This window comes from Vombatus ursinus, unplaced genomic scaffold (genome assembly GCF_900497805.2).
Source record: "Vombatus ursinus unplaced genomic scaffold, bare-nosed wombat genome assembly UNPS02014821.1, whole genome shotgun sequence".
NCBI lineage: Eukaryota > Metazoa > Chordata > Mammalia > Diprotodontia > Vombatidae > Vombatus > Vombatus ursinus.
Genome location: NW_020954599.1, coordinates 45,852,210 through 45,873,116, shown reverse-complemented (window position 1 = coordinate 45,873,116; position 20,907 = coordinate 45,852,210). Strand labels below are relative to the sequence as shown.

Below are 20,907 nucleotides of genomic sequence, written 5' to 3'. Positions count from 1 at the left end.
GAAAAAAACAACTTAAGGCAAAAATGCCCTGATGATATTGGAGAAGTAACATCATTTTTATATATGAAGGACAGCACAGTGGACACATAGAATGGTCTTAAGGAAGGAAACAAGCATTTGTTAAATACCTGTTATGTGCTAAGTACTTTATGGATACCTCATTTGAACTACACAGCAGCCCTGTGAGGTAGGTGCTATTATTATTCCTATATTACAGTTGAGGAAACTGAGGCAGACAGAGGTTAAGTAACTTGCATAGGGTCACACAGCTAGGAAGTGTCTGAGACTGGATTTGAGCTCAGGTCTTCTTGACTCCAGGCTCAGCTCTCTGAGAGGTGAAGACATTCCCCTCAAGGTTATAGGGCTAGTGGTAGAGCCTGGCCTTTAACCCCCCGGTTCCCTGACTTCCAGTTCAATTGCCTTTTCCACTCTGTGTTTCAAATGGGCAACTTCAGTTACTCCAATTGTTTCAGATCTCAGAAAGGGCGACAGACTTTCTATTCTAGCCTAACAGTTTTCTACAAAAATGAATAAACCACACAGATGTAATTTCAAAATAGGAGTTTTCCTCATGTCGCATTGTAAAATAGTCATGAGTTCCCCCACAGAGTTTAGTAGCAGCACCAGAAACTTATGCATAACACTGTTTTTCATTATGTGAATGATAACTAAATAAAGAAGTGGTTGATTTGTAAGTCATATTCATCTTTCAACCTTTAGGCCTGTATCTATTCATGCAGAATCTATAACACATAGTGAAGACCAATCTGAATACATCTGCTGGTAGTACAAGATGGTTTATTGGATAGAGGGTAAGCCTTGGAGTCAGATACATCAAGGCCTACCTCTGACATAGATGCTAGTTGTGTGACCATGGACAAGAAATCCAACCTTCAGTACCCCAGGAAGCACTCTGATAATTAGTTGCATGGTTTAAACCATATGTCTGAAACAAGAATAACAGAAAAAACTTAAAACACCCAGTAGAACAACTTTCATCAGGACTAAGCATAGCAGGGATATCTAGCTATATATTTCTTTTCTTTTTTAAAAATTAATTTTTTTTAGTTTTCAACATTTACTTTTCTAAGATTTTCAGTTCTAAATTTCCCTCCCCTCCCCACTCCCCAAGACATCATGCAATCTAATATAGACTACACCATATTAAACATATTTCTACATCAGGCATGATGTAAAGAAGAATCAGAACTAAAGGAAAAAACCACAAGAAAGAAAAAAAGAGAGAAATAAAATAGTATGTATCCATCTGCATTCAGACTCCATAGTTTTTTCTCTTGATGTGGAATAGCATTTTCCACCATGAGTCTTTTTGAGTTGTCTTAAATCATTGCATTACTGAGAAGAGCTAAGTCTGTCAAAGTTGGTCATCACACAATGTGTACAATGTTCCCCTGGTTCTGCTCACTTCACTCAGCATCAGTTCATGTAAGTCTTTCCAGGTTTTTTCTGAAATCTGCCTGTTCATCATTTCTTATGGAACAATAGTATTCCATTACATTCATATACCACAACTTGTTCAGTCATTTCGCAATTGATGGGCATTCCCTCAATTTCCAATTCTTGGCCACCACAAAAAGAGCTGCTATAAATATTTTTGTACATGTGGGTCCTTTTCCATTTGTTATGATCTCTTTGGGATACAGACCTAGAAGTGGTATTGCTGGATCAAAGGCTGTGTACAGTTTTATAGTCCTTTGGGCATAGTTCCAAATTGCTCTTCAGAATGGTTGGATCAATTCACAACTCCACTAACAATACATTAGTGTTCCAATTTTCTTACATCTTCTCCAACATTTATAATTTTTCTGTTTTATCATGTTAGCCAATCTGATAGGTGTGATGTAGTACCTTAGAGTTGTTTTAATTTTCATTTCTCTAATCAAGAGTGATTTAGAGCATTTTTTTTCATAGAACTATAGAGCACTTTAATTTCTTCATCTGAGAACTGCCTGGTCATATCCTTTGACCATTTATCAATTGAAGAATGACTTGTATTCTTAGAAATTTGACTCAGTTCTCTATATATTAGAGAAATGAGGCCATTATCAGAGACACTGGCTATAAAAATTGTTTCCCAGCTTTCTGCTTACCTTCTAATCTGGGTTTATTGGCTTTGAGCAAAAACTTTTCAATTTATTATAATCAAAATTATCCATTTTTATTTAATAATGTTCTCTATCTCTTGTTTGGTCATAAATTCTTTTGTTCTCCATAAATCTAACAGGTAAACTATTCCTTGCTCTCCTAGTTTGCTTATAGTATCACAATACCTTTATGTCTAAATCATGTATCCATTTTGACCTTATTTTGGTATACAGTATAAGATGTTGGTCTGTGCCTAGTTTCTGCCATACTCTTTTCCAGTTTTTCCTGCAGTTTTTGTCAAATAGTGAGTTCTTATCCCAGAATCTGGAGTCCTTGGGTTTATCAAACAGTAGATTACTATTGTCACTGACTACTGTGTCTTCTGTACCTAATCTATTCCACTGATCTACCATTCTATTTCTTAGTACCAAATAGTTTTGGGGATTGATGCTTTATGGTACAGTTTTACATCTGGTACAGCAAGGCCACCTTCAGTTGCATTTCTTTTCATTAATTCCCTTGATATTCTGGACCTTTTGTTCTTCCAAATGAATTCTGTTATTTTTTCTAGCGCTATAAAATAATTTTTTGGTAATTTGATTGGTATGGCACTGAATAAGTAAATTAATTTAGGTAGAATTATCATTTTTATTATTTTAGCTCAGCCTACTCTGAGCAACTGATATTTTTCTGATTTTTTAAATCTAACTTTATTTGTGTGAAAAGTGTTTTGTAATTGTGTTCATATAGTTCCTGGGTTTGTCTTGGCAGGTCGACTCCCAAATATTTTATATTGTTTCTAGTTACTTTAAATGAAATTTCTCTTTAATCTCTTGCTGTTGGGCTTTGTTAGTAATATATAGAAATACTGATGATTTATGTGGGTCTATTTTATATCCTACAACTTTGCTAAAGTTGTTAATTATTTTAAGTAGTTTTTTAGTTGATTCTCTAGGATTCTCAAAGTATACCATCATATCATCTGCAAAGAGTGATAGTTTTGTTTCTTCATTACCTATTCTGATTCCTTCAATTTCTTTTTTTCTCTTATTGCTAATAGCTGTATTTTTTCAATGCTCTATATAGGATCTACGATAGAATCATCAGATTTGGGTCTGCTTTCACTTCATAAAACCTCACTGAAAGAAGGTTGCTCCTATTATCCTAGGACCCTCCCTTTAAAAGGAAATGTGCCATTGGTGAGGCTGATAGTTTATAAAATGCCATTCTAGAGCCATTAGGCTCCAGAAATTTCCCTGATTAAATTTCATAATAGCCTTAAATTCTCTGACTGAATTGCTTCATTAAATCTCTCCTTGGCTTCTGGGGATAGAGTGGAAGACAGATTGCACTTAAATTCTAATACCACATGTCATTAGATGGGCTTCTCTGAGATTCATAACAAGTCCGGAAAGATAATAAAGATTGATCGTGGGACACGGTTCATCCCCAAATCTTAGCATAGATATCATATGTAGAAAGGAAGCCATTTCACTTGTGACTGAAATAGACATTTCTTGTATAGAGAAAATAGGACCTATTAAAACCCTTCCCAATTTTAAAGACCTGAATAGATTTTTCTTCACAAAAAGATTCCCTCGATAATTTTTTTCTTCTAAAATTGATTTTTTAAAAGAATTATTATTATGGGCAGTGTGATGCTGTCCAGAGGCATAATAAATTACTGGACAGAGAGCCTAGGAGACTGGGTTCAAATTTGGTTTCTGATTCATACTGACTGTGTGACCCTGGACAAGTCACTTAAGAGCACTTTCAGTGCTCTCTGAACTGGTGTTATCAAATTTACTTAGAAACAGGGTCCACTAAACCATACCAAAGGATCTATGTGGGGCACATATTGACTCAGCAAACCACATATTAATCTGATTCAGGCTACGCTCAGGAGTATTGCCAGCATTAATAGAGCCTCCTGGCCCTGTATATGGCACCTCTGTTCTAGACATTAGTAGACGAAATTTCCTTCTCTAGGAGGTCTAGTCTATACCAGAAGTGTCAAACATGCAGCCTAAGGCCCACACTACTCCCTAGAATGGCCTGAATCAGATACAAGTGTAGTTGAGAAATATTTAGAAAAATAGGTAAAAATATAGTAGAACATAGATAATGTTCGTAAGTGGTTTTCTAAGTCAACATATGGCAGGAAAAGATCATGGTGTAGGGTCATGGCCCCCACTTTTATTTGAATTTGACACCACTGCTGTATACCAAAAAATCACAAGTCCTAATCCTAATGCCTAATTTACAAGATAGCATAACACTTTCTTAATATTCTTGTGTGTCTGTGTGTGTGAGAGAGAGAGACCTTTGCTATGTGAAAAGTTTCTAGTAGCTACCATTCTGGATGTAGGAAAGGACTGTTGTTGAAGGAAGTTTTGTGCTTGTAGTCCACAGGGAGCCACTCAGGTGGACTTACTACTTCAATTTCTTTATCGCTTTTTAGTTTGAACATTGCTGTTTACATTGTGACAATTTGGGAAAGAATAAAAATTGCACTTAGCGCTAACCAAAACATGATAAAATAAAATAAGTTTGGAAGAGTTAGCTCTGCAGTTCATCTTGCATTCATTCTCTTCTTAGAGTGCAGAAGAAGATAATGGATTCTCTCAGCTGGACATTGGTAGTGTCCCCAGGAAAGGATAGGATTGTTCATAATTCTAATTCAACCTCAGATTTTCCCAACCTGGAGCTAATTCCAACACAGGTGAAATAGGAACATAGCCAAAATATGTGTCAAGTATCTATCTGTTCAGATAAAGCAGAGGATACAAACAATCATGGATTCCAAGTGTGGTCCTTCTGTTAGAAATCCTCCGAATGAATTTGTGGTTATTGCTTTTGAGAGGGGATTGGTTGAGATCATAGAACCATTGAGTTTATCCTCTGGCCAGAACCAGGCAGAAGCCTCTTTGGAATAAACACAGAACCTCAATCCCATGGTGGATGTGAAGGTGGACACAGAGAATATAGAAAACAAGCCTGAGACTTTATTCATACAGTTTGATGCTGTGTGTCTGACCTGCTGCTCCAAGGATGTCTTAGTTAAAATTGACCAGATCTATATAAAAGTAGCATCAAGTTCCTAACTGGGGATGTTTCGGTCTACCACGGATACATGTTTGCTAATCTGGGAGAGCATGAGTTTGTGAAGGAGAAAACCAAAGTCCCCAAAGTGAGCCCAGGAGTGGAAGATGGATCTGACACTAATAAGGTGAAGTTGGAGGCCATAGAAATGATAGTGGTCAGAAAGAAAGTGGTTTTCTATCCATTCAATGAGGTTGTGGAGGTAGACTGAAGCAGTGACAAGGCCAAGGCAGCCTTCAGATGGACCACTTGAGATTACTTTCTGCTCCAAGAGCTCCTAAAATTCCATACAGATAAAGGGTGGGACCCTTGGTTTGATAATTATGGTAAGGATTCTGAGTTGTTGCTTCAGATCCAAAATCACCTGCTTGAGTTCCTGAGGGTGAACCCTGATCTCTTTCCTGATAACTTTGTCAGCTGCTGCTCCGAAATGGTACCAGTTTGTGCTATTGTTGGCGAGGTGTTGGGACAGGACCCTCCTCACAACAACTTCTTTTTTGATGGGATTAAAGGAAATGAGATTGTCCAGTGTCTTGGTCCAAAATGAAAGCAAGCCTTGGTCCCTTGAATGACGGGCAGCATGCCATCAAAGTCCAGGTGAAGGTCCCACCCCAATGCTCCAAAGAGAAGAGCTTTAAACATTGGGTTGGGATTCAGCAGGTGTGCTTCTTGCGGTCATTAACAGATGCTGGTCAATACAAGGACGCTTGCAGATTGACTGTTAGCATCTCAGCATGGTTCTCTACCATGTTTGTCCTCCCCAGACAGAGGCCACTGACCCCATCCCAACCAGGCTTTCTTCCTGTGTTGTATTCCTTGGGATGCTTCTCTGGGATGGGCAGGGCTGCCTGTCCCTTGGAAGCTTCTCACCACCCTGTCCTCATTCCCTACCTGAAGTCACAGAAAGAACAGTCTGGCTTCAGGTGGGAAACAGGCTGGGCTGGGGAAACAAAGGTTCCAAATTTAGGCAAGTGCCCTAGGTCGAGGCATGGGAAGGGAAGGCACCAGAGCCTGGCACAGGGCTTGGCATTTTAGTTTAAAACTCCTTTATTGGAGCATCCAATTCGAATTGGGGCTTATTCCTTATTTCTCTTATGCCTTACTCATCCACTGAGTAGGACATCACTCTATTCTTCAGCTTCCGAAAGGGATTTCAGGCCTTTAATCATTGTGACTGACTAACGATTGCAAACATTTTGAGGAAAATATTTGAATTTAAAAGTCACCCCATATAAAGGCCCAACCCAGTGCCTGCTACGAAAGGCAGCATTATGTAAACTGACAGAATCATTCACATAGCCTCTTTAGACAGGAATTTCTTGCATTTTTTATGGAGGTTCAGGGCAAGGGTGTTTTGTTTTTTTTAATGATGTGTTGTTCTTTTGGCTGTCCTAGAATGGCAGCTGTTGTATTTTACGTGTTTTCTATATTTTCCTGGATTCTGAAAAACATAATAAAATAAAGTTGGTTGCTTCTGGGTTAAAAAACAAACATTCTAAAATGATTGTTTCTTATCTAACTAGATTTGCAGGTGACTCAAATGAGTTTTGTAGCTTATTCGCAAGAATCATATGCTACAGTACATTATAACAAACATATATTAAAGGATTAATGAATGCTAAGAGTAAATCAGAGCTTAGACAAGACACTCTCAAAAGTTTATTAAGTAATAATAACCAACATTTATGTAGCACTTTAAAGTTTGCAAAGCACTTTACAAATATTCTCTTATCCTCACATCAACCCTGGGAGGCAGATGTTATCATTACCCTATTTTACAGATAAGGAAACATAGGTCTATAGGGGTTAAGTAACTTGCCCAGGGTCACACAGCTATTAAGTGTCAAATACCAGAGTAGATTAAGGAGAGAGAGGGAAGGAGACAGAGAGAGAGAGAGAAAGAAAGAGAGAGACAGAGAAGAGAAAAGAATATTGATCAAGTGCTTAGTATCTGCCAGGCACTGTGCTGAACTCTGGGAATAGTAAGTAAGATGTCCCTGATTTCATGGAACTTACATTCTAAAGAGGGAAGACAGCACAAAAAAGGGTGTAGGAAAGTAGGGAGGGGAAGAGTAACTGCATGAGGACATGGTGAGGAGTCAACCAGAAAATGACATGGAGACAAAATTAGGCAAAAGCTCACCCATCAGAGCTGGGGGAACCAGGGTTCAAGGTAACAGTGAGGAAAAGATGAAAGATCTGATACCAACACAGATGGGTAGTAACACAAAATTGTATGCTAAGTGCATTAAGGAGTTACAAAACAAGTGTCATATGAAATCTAAGCGGGGAGATGGTGATTAATAAGGGAATCAGGGGAGAATTTATGGAGGAAGTAGCATTTAAGTTGGACTTAAAAGGATGGCTGCCTTTTTTTTTTAATTTTTTGTTACATTTTGAGTTATGCACTGTTTCTCTCCCTCCCCACCCTGCACTAGAGAAGGCCACCATTTAATGCAGATTTAGAAATATATGTAAAACCATACTGTGTGTATTTCTATTTTTCAGTTCTTTCTCTGGAGGTGGATAGCATCTTCCTTTACATATCCTTTATAGTTGATTTGAGTATTTATAGTACTCAGAGTAACTTGGTTGTTTACAGTTGCTCTGCTGATACAATGTTCTCTTGGTTCTGTTCACTTCACTTTTCGTTATTTCATGCAAGTCTTTCCATGTTTTTCTAAAATCAATGAGCTCATCATTTCTTAAAGCACAGTAGTATTCCGTCACAATCATATACCACAACTTGTTCAGCTGTTCCCCAACTGATGGACATTTGCTCAATTTCCAGTTCATTGTCACCACAAAGAGAGCTGCTATAAATATTTTAGAACATACAGGTTCTTTTCTTTTTTCCATGATCACCTTGAGAAACAGACCTAATAATGGTACTGTGATGGCTACGTCTTAAACGGGTGAAGAGGGTAAGACATTCTGGGCTTGAGAAACAATTTGAGCTAACAGATAAGGACATGAAAAAACAGTTAACGTTGGGGAAGTAGAGAGAGTAGCCTAGTCTGGTTGAAATACAGGCTGCGGAAGGGGGAAATTCAAGATGAGGCTGAAAAAGGTAGAGGGGTGCCTGATTATGGAGGGCCTTGGAAGCTAGGAATAGGAATTTCAACTTACTTGGTATTCCATAGGGAACCACTGAAGGTTTTTGAGTAGAGGAGTAATATGAATAAATCTATGTAAGAAAGAAAGTTTGGAGGAGGGAGAGAACAGATATGGTAGGCCTAATGGCACTTGGTGCTTGATCCAGTGCCCTAAAGAGGGCTAAATTTGTAATCAAACCTTTCTTGAACCTGGGTTCAAGTCTCATCTCAGACACTGGCTCTGTGCCATGGACAAGACACTGAGCCTGTTTGCTCATCTGAAAAAAATAGTAATAATTAATAATAATAATACCTGTATTAGTACCTATTTCACAGGATGGTGGTGAAAATCAAGTGAGATGATGTATTTAGAACACTCAGAAAATCTTAAAAAATTTTTAGGATTATATAATCATGTACCTTGGGCTGGAAAGGACCATAAAAGTCTTGTCATCTAGTCCCCTCGGATTACACATGAGGAAACTGAGGCTTCTAGAGGCCATGCAGTTAAGCAGTGGGGTTCAGATTCAAACCCTGGTCCTCTGACTCCCAATCCAGCATCCTTTCTGCCGCACAGAGGAGCCCTGCAGTAGAACTCTAAAGAATAGACTATGTAGCTATCATTATTGACAATTCTTTTTTAAGAAGTTGAAAGGAAAAGACAAAAGATAGTTTTAGCATAGGATCAGAGTCCCAGAATGCCTAGTTTTGAAATCCAGCTTTGATTCAGATGACCCACTGATATGAGCAGGCTGCCAAAGGAAACTTTTGGCCTCCTTCACATCTGCAAAGAGTTAGGTTAGTTGTGCTTACCTCTCTATGAGGATGAATCCATTGATGTCTGTGTAGTCCTTTGAAGATGAAAAGTGTTCCTAGAAACTTCACAACCCCGCCCATTCTATGTACAATGATTGGTGTTCAGACTCAGGCAGCTGCCGTTTGGAGAGACATATTTTATTCCTACCTGGGTCATTTAAGATATGTCAGCATGTAGCTTTTTATTCCTTCTTGAAAAGGATATAAACAGCACTCAAATAAGTCTGAACCCATCTCATTTATTTTTATTTTATTATTTTTTTATTTTATTTTTTGCTGTTTTCATAGGACATTTAAGAACTTGTAGGGAGTGATTTTGGCTTGAATTTTAATTAAATTGCATACCCTCCTTGAAAGACTCAGAGCCTCTTTCCTTCATCTTTAATATTGGTGCAGCATTTTGTCCTTTGTCAGAGCAATTTTGTGTCTTTCATTTTATTTATTCCTCTCTAGTAGCCCTGTAACTTAGGTGTAGGATTTGTTTGCCCATTTTACAAACGAGGAAGCTTGGTTAAGCGACTCTCACAAAGTCATTCAGTGGTGGTATGGGATGAGAAAGGACTTCTGACTTCCAGCCCAGGGCTGCATTCAGCATGCATGTTTTCTTCTCAATTTCCAACAAGATGAAATTTTGAGAATCAAGTTTACCCAGTGTGTCAGTTTTATGCCTCAATGTCTTGTTGGAAATATTGTCAATGGCAGTTCAAAAAAATTAAAATTGCCATCCTTGTAGTTCTGATAATTCAAATTAATTCTGTAAGCCAATCATATCAAACTGGTGTTCCCTTAATATAGTGAATATGTGGAGAGTGACAATATAAGCAGTGCAAGATGTCTGTGAGCTTATAGATTCATAGCTAGAAAGGGGAAAAGAGAAAGGAGAAATCTAATCAAACCCCATTTTACAGATTGGAAAATTGAGGGCTAGAGAAGTAAAGGTATTAAATGAAGCAGTGCTAGGATTCAAACCGAAGCTTTAGCTCTCATTCCAAAGCTTTGGTTATTGCTCACATTACTTAGCTTCCAAATAAAACTAATCCATTCAAGTGAGTTTAATAGGTACTCTGAGAATCACTACCCTTGGTACAGATTCTAATCATGGACAGCTTTTAAAGGCAGACAGCAAATATACTTTACTCATAATAAAGTTAATTTAAGTTTATGATAGTGGATATTTGTTCCTCTAATTAGGAGGTAGGATTTTGAAAATAAGCAAATCAAGATGTCTGGACTTGAATGGGCCTTCTTTAGCTTTGAGGAGAAGTATGCATTCTATTAACTTATCAGAGACTCTTGTTATCTAAGATATGAAGCAAATAATTTTTTCATGTAGAATGATTGAATTGTAGAAGTATACAATTTTCATGAAACTCTTCGTTTCATCCTTTGAGGGTATACTTTATATGAGAGCTGCTTTACCATGCATTTAGACAATGTTCAGGCAATGATCTGCAAACCAGATTCGTAAAATGGCAGTGGGACCATTTGGTAGCCTGTGATCAACAAGCTATGCATCGCTGTGATAGCATATAACCAAGGAAGAGTTCTCCAAATATTGTCATTTCTTGATATGGTAATTGGTGTTTATTATAATAAGTTTTAGATATAAGATGGGTCTGAATAACATTAATATTATTATTAATAACAATTTGTATTTTATGGCACTTTTCCACTTTTATTGCCAACATAACAATCAACAAAAACATTTCCTCATAAAACAAGAAATGGATTTGTAGAAGAAAAACTCTGTACTCTGCATTTTAACCAATCATATATAAAGTGCTTTGTAAACCTTACAATACTATATAAATGCTATTGTTAATATTATTCCAGGTAGCTTATTAATATCTAATCATGTATGTTTGAACAGTGCCTTCTACATAATTAGAATTCTCTCTGACCCAAGCATTTTCCACTTGTATATTATAAAATCTTTAAAAAAAGAGAGTTCTTCAGCAAAGTAAAAGGAAGGTACAGAGTTTAAGCTTAGGGTCACTAAAACAGAATAGTAACAATGTTAATGCAGGGTGCCCCCTTGGAGAAAATATCTTTTGGAAGGCAACTCCTCTTCTTAAGTACTCCCACTGAGGATTCCTCTTTCAATCTGTTCCAAGGTGAACGGAAAGATAGCTCTCCTAATTGGATTAAACAAAGACAGTTTCCTATTTTAATCTGGTCACTACAGGCAAGGCTAAATCTCTTAGTTTTAGGGAATCAAGATCCCTAACCAATCATGAAATTGGTTTTTGGTCAGAGGGTGTCCCATATTCCTAAACCCCAATTAATGCAACTAGAAAGATGTCCTTCTATCCTTTTATCAGATGAGAAACATCTTCTAAAGAATATTTTAATCAAAGATATAAACAAGAGTGGGAATTATTTCTAAATGCTTCTGTTGAATCTCAACCAAAGGTGTAAATTAGGTACAAATTGAATGAAAGCAGAGGAAATGTCTTGTGGTTGGTTAAAGAGGAGCAGAAGAGCTCAGGTCTTTCTAACTCCAGGCTCAGAGCTCCATCCACTGTACCACCTAGCTGCCCAGTTAAAGAAAAGACTGACAAGATTTTTCCTTCAGAATATTCCAAAGGCTTCAGATTAGGGCAATTTTAAAATGCTTTCTTAATATTTCTAAAAGAGGATGAGGTAGAACCTTTGCTTCCACAGAGATTTGTTTCATCATCTGTCTTTTAAAGTCAGAGTTGTTCACTGTTTTGATCCCACTGCCATTTTGGGGATCTAGTTTACAGGTCTTTCTTCAATGTGCCTGAACAATGTCCAAATGCATGGTAAAGCAGCTCTCATATAAAGTATACCCCCAAAGGATGAAATGAAGAGTTGAGGTCTTTCAAAGTTATTTTTCTTCAGGTTATCATGGTAATCATCTTATGAATTGTTCCATTGGTTTTGTTTCTTCTACTCTGCATTAATTCGTATCTATCCATGTTTCTCTGAACCCATTATATTTTTCATTTTTTATGGTGCAATAATATTCCATTGCATTCATATATTTCAAATTTATTTAGAAACTTCCCATTTCATAGACATCTATTTTGTTTCCATTTCTTTACTACAATAAAAACTGCTGCTGTAAACATTCTTGTACCTATGAGTCCTTGGACTCTGACTTCTTTGGCGTACTGCCAGGTCTAAGGATATGTACTATTTAATGATATTTTGGGCATAATTTCAAATTGTTCTGCAGAATGGTTGAACCAATTTATAGTTCTACCAACACTGCATCAGTGTTCCTGTCTCCCCCTTCAATAATTGCTATTTTCTTCCTTTTGTCAGCTTTGTCAATCTCATGGGATTTGAGAATGAAGGGAACCTGAGAGTTCACTTTAAGATTTACAAAACACCTCTCAGCTATGCTGCGAAGTAGGAAGCACAAGTATTATTTTCCCCATTTTACAGCTGAAGAAATTAAGAGATTAACTTGCCCGCTAGTAAGCGATGGAGGTCTTATGACTGGTATTAATACATTTTCCCTTTTATTACACTCCTCAGATACTTTGAGTGATGAGCCCTCCCATTATCCATCCATTTAGAAAAAAGAACGAGTTGTGGACTTTTGCTTTGACAGGAAAGTCAGTGTAATGGAAAGTGCATGGGATTTAGAGATAAAAGACCTCACACCAGTGAAGTCTTAATCTAAATCACTTCCTTCCCCTCGAGGAATCTAAATTTTCTTACCTCTAGTAAGGAAATTGAACTAGATGGTGACTTTCCATTTCTAAATTAGGATAGAATCCTAAAGGATTCTATCATTTCTTTCCTTTGCTTCTTGGGCAGAACAGAAAATAGAGAGAAGGAGGAAGTGGGGTTAATGATTGAAGAAAGGGACATATGGAAAAGTGATGAGGAAATAAAGGAGTAGACTGGGGTGCAAATAGAAAGGTAGGGAAAGAGTATAGGGGCAGAGATACGTCTAAAGAAATGTGTTGCTACTGCCAACAGACAAGCTGTTTAGAACTTCACAGCTGAGACCCCCAGAACCCCTGTGAAACTTTGCTATTATTCCTCATAGAACTTCAAGGGCCTTGTTGGAGAACACACTATCTTAGAAAACAGTGTTGTGTTTGATTCTTAGAATAATGCTTTTCAAGACAAATTTGAGCTTCAGAAACCTTATTTCTTATGATTTGCAAGAGAAGGGGAAAGGGGTTGCACTAAAATTTTTTGTCATCAAAAAGAATTGTTAACAGATTTTTTTCTGAGTCATTCCTTTCCCCATTCTCTTTCTTTTTCCTGGGGGGAAAAAGTTTGTACATTAGGAAGTTTGTTCTTTTTGCTAAGTTGTCACAAAACCCAATGGTTTTTTTAGAGTCTTTGTCTCATCAAATGCTGAACTCTTATCTTTTATGACATGGGTATTAACTAGGATTGTTCTGGTAAATGTTTAACAACCATTTTTCGCCAGAGGAAAATGCTGTATGACACACTTTCAAGTTTAATCTGCATTATTAATATTTTCCTATCGCTTTAAGTGTGGGCAGTCAACAAAACAATACATCAAGCCCTGATTTGTAGCATTTGCTGATTTCTAAGCTGTAAATGTTCATACTGAAAATTTAGCAGTCAGCTTCCTGGAACCTATGTGAGCCAGCTCTCAGGCTCCACTAGTAGTCACAAATGTTCATGTGTAATTGAGGGTGGTTTTTTTTTTAATTAAAAAAAAAAGTCAAATTAAAAAATATGCTATTTCAAAATTCTGTCTTAAGAGACTGATTGCTTACTGGGCATGCCTTCCCCCCTAAAATAAAATTTTAAAAAACTACTCATATACACACTAATAGCTTTTATAAGAGCTTGAAGAAAGAGGAAAAGAGACTTTATATTGACACAGGTCTGAGACATCTTCCAACCAAGTGGGAACCATGATGGATAAAGTGCTGGGCTTAGAAATAGGAGGGCTGGAATTAGAATCCTTCCTGATATTTATTAGCTATGTAATCCTTGGCAAGTCCCTTAACTTATATGTGCCTCAGTTTCCTCATCTGTAAAATAAATGAGTTGGACACCATGTCCCAGGGCCCTTCCAACTCTAAATCTATGACCCGCCCTGTGACACTGAGTTTTTTCAACCATCCTGCCAGCCTATGATGTTAGGATTCAGAAAGTCATTTAACTTCTCTGTCTGTTTCCCATCTGTCCTAACAGCCTGTCCTTTGCCTGAACTTTGAGATGTACATAAGGCCTGCAGGCCCCCCTGTGCCCTTGCCTCCACGGATCCACATGCATCTCCTCTTGGCCCTTATTTTAAAACAGCCCTCAAATGTCCAGAAAACCCGGTGCCAGTAACAATCCCTGGCCATAAACCTTAACACTCCTATTTTCTCTGTAGTCTCCTGGCCAAAGGAAATGAACTGTGCCCAAACAATAGAAAATGCTTGGCCTTTCCTTGGAATCCAATCAGTTGGTATACTCTGTAACCTGCTCTTCATTATCTTTTTGCCTTTTTAGTGTTGCCAGCCCTCTTTGTTGGAAGAATTCTAAATTCCTCAATACCTCTGGGCTCTAGGGTTTTAAAGGGAATGGTTACTCAGCCAATTGTTGAGTTAGAATCCTAGTTAGTTACTTGGTTATACTTCCTTTCGATGCAAATCAATGGGATTTGATTAGTAGACTCTGGGAGTGAGCTAAGGAAACTTAAGGCTAAACTCCACCCACTCCTGCCATTATTTATTTAAACCCTTTCTCTGACTTGGAGTAATTGGGTTTAAAGTAGGCCTGCACCACATACAGCCCTCGGGCCACTTGGGGCCTGTGGTGTCCTGAGGAAAAATGCAGGGTTGCCACTGTGCATGCTCCTGTTTGTCATGTGACCCATGGCAACCAACCATCGTCAGAATGTGTCTAGTGGTAACCTATCTGCCCCTGAAAGAGGTTTAGTCTATTTTAATCTTGGCCCCTACCGACTGCCAAGTTGTGCAGGTCTGGTTTAAAGCAATCAACCTGCTCTTTCATTCCTGGATTTCTCAACCACCCTGCAGAGAAGTAAACGTACATATTTTCAGCCCAACTTCTTGTTCTAGTTCCTCTCAATGAGGATCATTAGGAGGCAAAAACTGAAAACAGTTCTAAGTAATGGAGATCAGTAGTAGAGGGAACATTAAGGTCTTTGTCCTCTCCTCCATAATAAACTTTTCCTAGTCGTATAAACTGCTGTTCGCCCTAGGACTTGCATGGGTTTCTCTAGGGAATTAGCATCTCATTTCACATTACTACCCCCAGCATGCAGCTCCCTTCCTTGCTTTTAATTGATTGGTAATTGATGGTTAAGCGATTAATAGCTGTATTGTTTCTCATTTACTGTAACTCTTTTTACATGTGGCTGTAAGTTAGGCAGAGGGCAAAAAATAAATGGTAGTCATAGGGTTAACTGAATCTTCTACCTGCATTTTAAGCTTACTTAACTCTTTTATCCTTTCCCACATTTATATAACCTTTTAAAGTTCCATAAGTGCTTTACAGATAGCAGAAGAGAAAAAAGAAGATTGTGTATCAGACTGTGAATTTCCCTTACGTACTGTTTCTTTGCTTGGTTTTTTTTTTTTCTGACTGTGTTTGTGATGTTTCCTGTGATTACTTCATATTTAATTTGACCAGTATCCAAAAGGAAGACTTTCCTGAGTTGTTGGAAGTTGTCAGAAAACTATACAGAAAACTTTACAGGTATAGTCTGGAAAAAAAAAAAAGACTAAGCTTTTTGAAGGCAGCTGCAGACCATATCTTTTAACTTCTGTTTATCCCTTATAGCTGCTAGCCTGGCCCTGATAAAAATTTGTTGTTTTGAAGTAGTCTTATTTTAATTTCAGCTTGAAAAAATTTCTGCCTCCGCTGTGCCTAAACTTTTTTTTTCAATTAACAAACATTCATTATTTATTTTCTCTTCCTTCTAACTAATCCCCCCCCCCAAAAAAAAACCTCTTATGAGAAATATACATAGTCAAGCTAATCAAATTCTTACATTGGCCATATCCAAAAAAGCACGTCTCAGTCTGCATTTGCTGTCTATTACCTCTCTGTTAGGAGATGAGTCATTAGTCCTCTAGAATTATGATTGGTCACTGCAATAACCAGTATTCTTTAGTTTTTCAAACTTAATTGTCTTTACAGTGTTGATGCTATAAATATAAGTTGTTCTTCTGGTGCTGCCCTCTTTGATCTGTTTCAGTTCATATGTAAGTCTTCCCAGGTCTCTCTGAAAACATTCCTTTCATCTTCTTTTTTTTTTTTTTTTTTTTTTGCAGCCCAGTAGTATTATATTACATTCATATACCATCATTTGTTAAGCCATTCCCTAATGAATGGGTACCCTGGTAGTTTCCAGTTCTTTGCCACTAGAGAAAGAGCTGCTGTAGGTATTTTTGACCATATGGGTCCTATCCCTTTCTTTGATCTCTTTGGAGTATAGGACTAGGAAGGGGGCACATGATACCACTTTCCATCATGGATCTAAGTTGTGGTTAAAAAATCTGCTAGTGAATCATAAACTGTCAGAGTTCTAAGGGAATATAGAGATTATCTAGTCCAGGGGTTCTTAACTTGGGGTCCGTGAATATGTTGTTTTTTAATCCTTTTAACTATTTCAATGTAATTGATTTCCTTTGTTATACTCTTTTTTTTTTATATTTAAAAACATTATTCTGAGAAGTCCATAGGCTTCAGCAAAGTTCCAGAGGGGTCTGTGACACAAAAAAGATTAAGAACCCCTAGCCCCCCCATTTTACATTTCGCTAAACTGAGGCCCAGAGAAAGGGATTGACTTGCCATGGGTCACAAACTAGTGACAAGTAGGTCCGACAGTCGAACTAAGGTTCCCTGATTCCTCCTCCCCAATGCTCTTTCCACTAAACCACACTGCTCGTCTTGCTTTGGATGAATGCTAAGGCACAGATATTGGTAAATTAATGTAGGTTTCACACTAACCTAGACCATACTAAGTGGTCTCTCGAGATGGCTTCCAACCAAATCTCCAGATTCTCAGAAGGCTGGTAAATTCAAAGCTAAGTTTGACCTCTCAGATTACAAGTTAGCAAGCCTTCCTCAAAAAATATTTTGTGAATAAAATCAGTTTTCCCAGTCTGAGTGTGGTTGACCAAGGCGATTTGCAAATGGAAGTTCACAAGACCTTAGGGTCTTCTAATCATTGGATTATAGATTTAGAGTTGGAAGGCATCTTAGAGGTCAAGTCCAACACCGTCATTTTACGGATCAGGAAACAGACGCCCAGAAAATGAATTGGCATATTGCAGGTGGTGGGATTTGAGCACAGGCTTTTGTGATTTCAAATTCAGGGTCCCGTCCACTCTGCTATCCTGCTTCTTCAGTCTCTTCCTTTTATAGATGAGGAAGCTGAAGCCCAGAGAGCTTGCAGCACCGTTAATAAGAAGATTCCAGGCCAGAACAGAGTCCACAGATCCTTTTCATGTATTTTGAATAAATAGCTGATGGAGTCCCTTCTTAGTGTCATTTTTAAACCATACATCTCCTTTACTTCATGTTTATTTCCTAGAATCATAGTGATCAAAGAAGAAAATAGAAACATTAACTTTAAGTATTTTGTAAGTGGCAACTAGGTGGCACAGTGGATAGAGTACTGGGCCTAAAGTCAGAAAGACCTGAGTTCAAATCCAGCCTCAGACACTTACCAGCTGTGTGACTCTAGGCAAGTCAAGTAACCCTGTTTGCCTCAGTTTCCTCATCTGTAAAATAACCTGGAGAGGGAAATGGCAAACCACTCCAGTATCTTTGCCAAGAAAACCGCAAAATAGGGTCATGAAGAGTAAGACAAGACTGAAACAACTGAACAACAAAAAAATACCAACTATAATTCTTTAAAAAACTAAATTGTGGAGCTGCCTTGAAAGTACCTTAGAGATCATCTAATCCAGGCTCTTCCTTATGACAACAACAACAATAATAATAGCTCACATTTATATAGCACTTTAAGATTTGCAAAGCACTTTACGTACCTTAACTCAGGAAACCAAGGCCCAGGAAGATGGGTGACTTGTCCAAGGCTACACAGCTAGTTTAGGGTAAGACTGAGACTAGAACTCAGATCTCCTAAGTTCAGGTTATGAGTCCTTTGTATGGTACCACACATCCTTCAAAGCCCAATTCTGGGAAAGTTTGAATCATAGGATTTTAGAGATGGGAAGATCCTTAGAGAGAGACCATCTAGTCTAACCCATTTGGGTTGTGAAAGAGTAAACAAGTCTGAGGAGGGTGTGAAATGACATCATGCAGGTTGGTATTGCTCGTGCCTCTCTTCAGAGGGGAAAGATTAAAGTAATCACTGTTGTGAAATAAAGGATTAATCTAGAAGATTCATGGACATTTTAGCGATTTAAATGGTTACAGCCTATAAAACTAAGTATTTGATATAACTTCTCTCTTTAGCACAGGCATTCAGTTTGCTCTTCATTTCAAGTTATTTCCTTGCATGATCAGGTGAATTGTCCTTGTTTTTCCCTTTTCTTTGAAAAATTAAGATTACTTTCAAAAAATTCTGTAGTAGGTTTTGAGGTTATGTGTATTATTTGGCTAAAAACTACTTTTGTCACATCCTGCTGTTCACCGTGAGCTTGAAGACATTAGAGTACATTGTCACTGGTTATTGGTACCCTTTGGGATACGAATTAGCTTTTGGGAAGATTTTGTAGAAATAGCGCTGCTTTTTCAGTCCCTGTTTCAGTTAACAACATACCTTTTTGTTTTCGAACTTCAGAGTTTATTATTAAAACAAAATTTTCTTTTCCCATGGAATTATGGAGGCTTGACTCAGGTTTTAGAATTTTTTGCATAATCTTAGAGGTAGACATCTGTCAATATAAAAAGTTTTCAAAATCCCCAAATTGCCAGATTTCCTGAGAGAGAGAGAGAGAGAGAGAGAGAGAGAGAGATTAGGACATTCTATAATGTGTGTTACATTTGGAACTATTTTTATTTCACATTATTTATTTCAGCCTTTAAAAAAAATCCGATTTTCTAGTTTAGTCCTAGTAAAGAGATAATACATGGGGGAAGAGAGGAAGAATAATAATCATAAAAATAGAGTGAAAAATGCCTTTTAGGAATAAAGGGATTAATTATATTTGTACTTCTTCACTTGCTCTTATCAAGACTTTAGGTGTTCTCTTCTGAAGGGAGCTGGTGATTGCTCTAGTCACATCAGCCCATCAGGACAAAATTTATACCCTAGACTAGAGCCCTGCCAAGGAATCAATAATATTAGACCGGTGACAGTGATTAATTTTTTCCATTCTTCTATTCCCTCACCCCTAAACTAATAAATACAGGACTCTTTATTTTGAGCAGTAAAGGGAGAGGTAAAATAATTGAGGTCTTTGATTAGACTTGTAGGTACTGTGTATTTTGTTTATCTCAATTTCCTCTTGGTTTCAGAGGGCTATCAGACATAGACTCCATTCTCCCTACGTTTATGAAGCTACCAAATATGTGTGGGGTGGAAGGGAGGTAGGGTGCAGACTAACTGATTTAAGGCTCATGTGATTGACTGCCCCTCACAGCTAATTGGTAGAGTTGCTGTGGATTTCTAAACAGTCAATGTGTTTCACTCCCCCAAAGTGACAGGAATTTACTCAAGACTGAAATTATCCCTATAATAGTTTATAAAGTGTTCCAGGAAAAAAAGTATAAAATAAGTACCATGAGAATTGCTACAATAAAATTACGGATGTGATCCTAGTGCCTAAAAGAGGATGGTTAATCTTACTAATAAATGGGAACAGGAAGGAATAGAAAGCCATTTTAAAGTTAGCTGAGTCATATATTTTTAATATTCTTTTAATATACAATATAATCTATTTCTTTACTGCATGGTAAATGTTCTTCATCTTTGAGAGAGACTGAATAAAGAAACTATCCTGTGCTATGTTCTTGGCCTCTAAAATATTACAGCAGTATCTTGACATTCCAACACTTAATCCTGCCGTGTATTTTGCTGTGAGCATTCACATATATCCTAGAAAATAGGCTATTATACTGTGGGTAAGTGCTTTATGACTGATTTTTTTTTTCCTCTTCCCCTTCCTGTCACCTCAGAACTATGTCTTTTGCACAGTAAAAGAGAAAAGAGAGCCCTTGTCTCATACTTAAGCGCCAAATCCAGGATCTAGCCATTAAGTCCCTTCACAGGGGCTGGACATCTTTTTCTTGATGAATGATGTCTTTAGCTAGTTTCCTATTTCATTCAGAGTACAGGGCTAATGAGGCCAAGGCCATAGTTTGCTTGTAGATGAGTTAGCTTTTTCCATGATTGCCTCATAGCTTTTAGTTACATAAGGGTAAGCATTTAATACAAGTCCTTCACCATTGTGGGAGATATAACTCCATGTATACAAGGGTGGGTCAGTAGGGCCATTTCCATATAGGAAAAACAGTATTAGTAATAGTTTATTGAAAAAAATACTAAAATATTTAATTCTCTACTCAGATATATTTAAGATGTTTTCCCTTTGTTTCATATCTGGCAAAATCTTACCTAAATGACTGTAAAAATCTTTGGCAGTTCAGGCCTCATTCATGTAAGTCATCAGAGTTCACTAATGTTTTGTTTTAAGTTTCTCAGAAACAGAGCTTCTTATTTGTAGGGAAAGAACTAATTGAATACAAGCTGAAGTGTATATTAATGTAAAGGTTTTTAAAATTAGACTTCTGTACATTTTATTGCTTCTAGAAATTAAAACTGATTATTGACGTGTATTTTTTTTTAAAAAGCTCCTCTATTAAAAAAAAAACTATTTTAAAAATTAAATAA

The 20,907-nt window shown here is 37.4% G+C and overlaps 1 protein-coding gene and 1 pseudogene across 2 annotated transcripts in view; both read left to right on the top strand.

The window, feature by feature from the left end:
• The window catches only part of GALNT7 (polypeptide N-acetylgalactosaminyltransferase 7), a 172,372-nt gene that overhangs the window by 64,310 nt on the left and 87,155 nt on the right, over window positions 1-20,907 (top strand). The gene's annotated exons all lie outside the window — the stretch shown is intronic.
• Window positions 4,902-5,755, top strand: LOC114024364 (annotated as a pseudogene).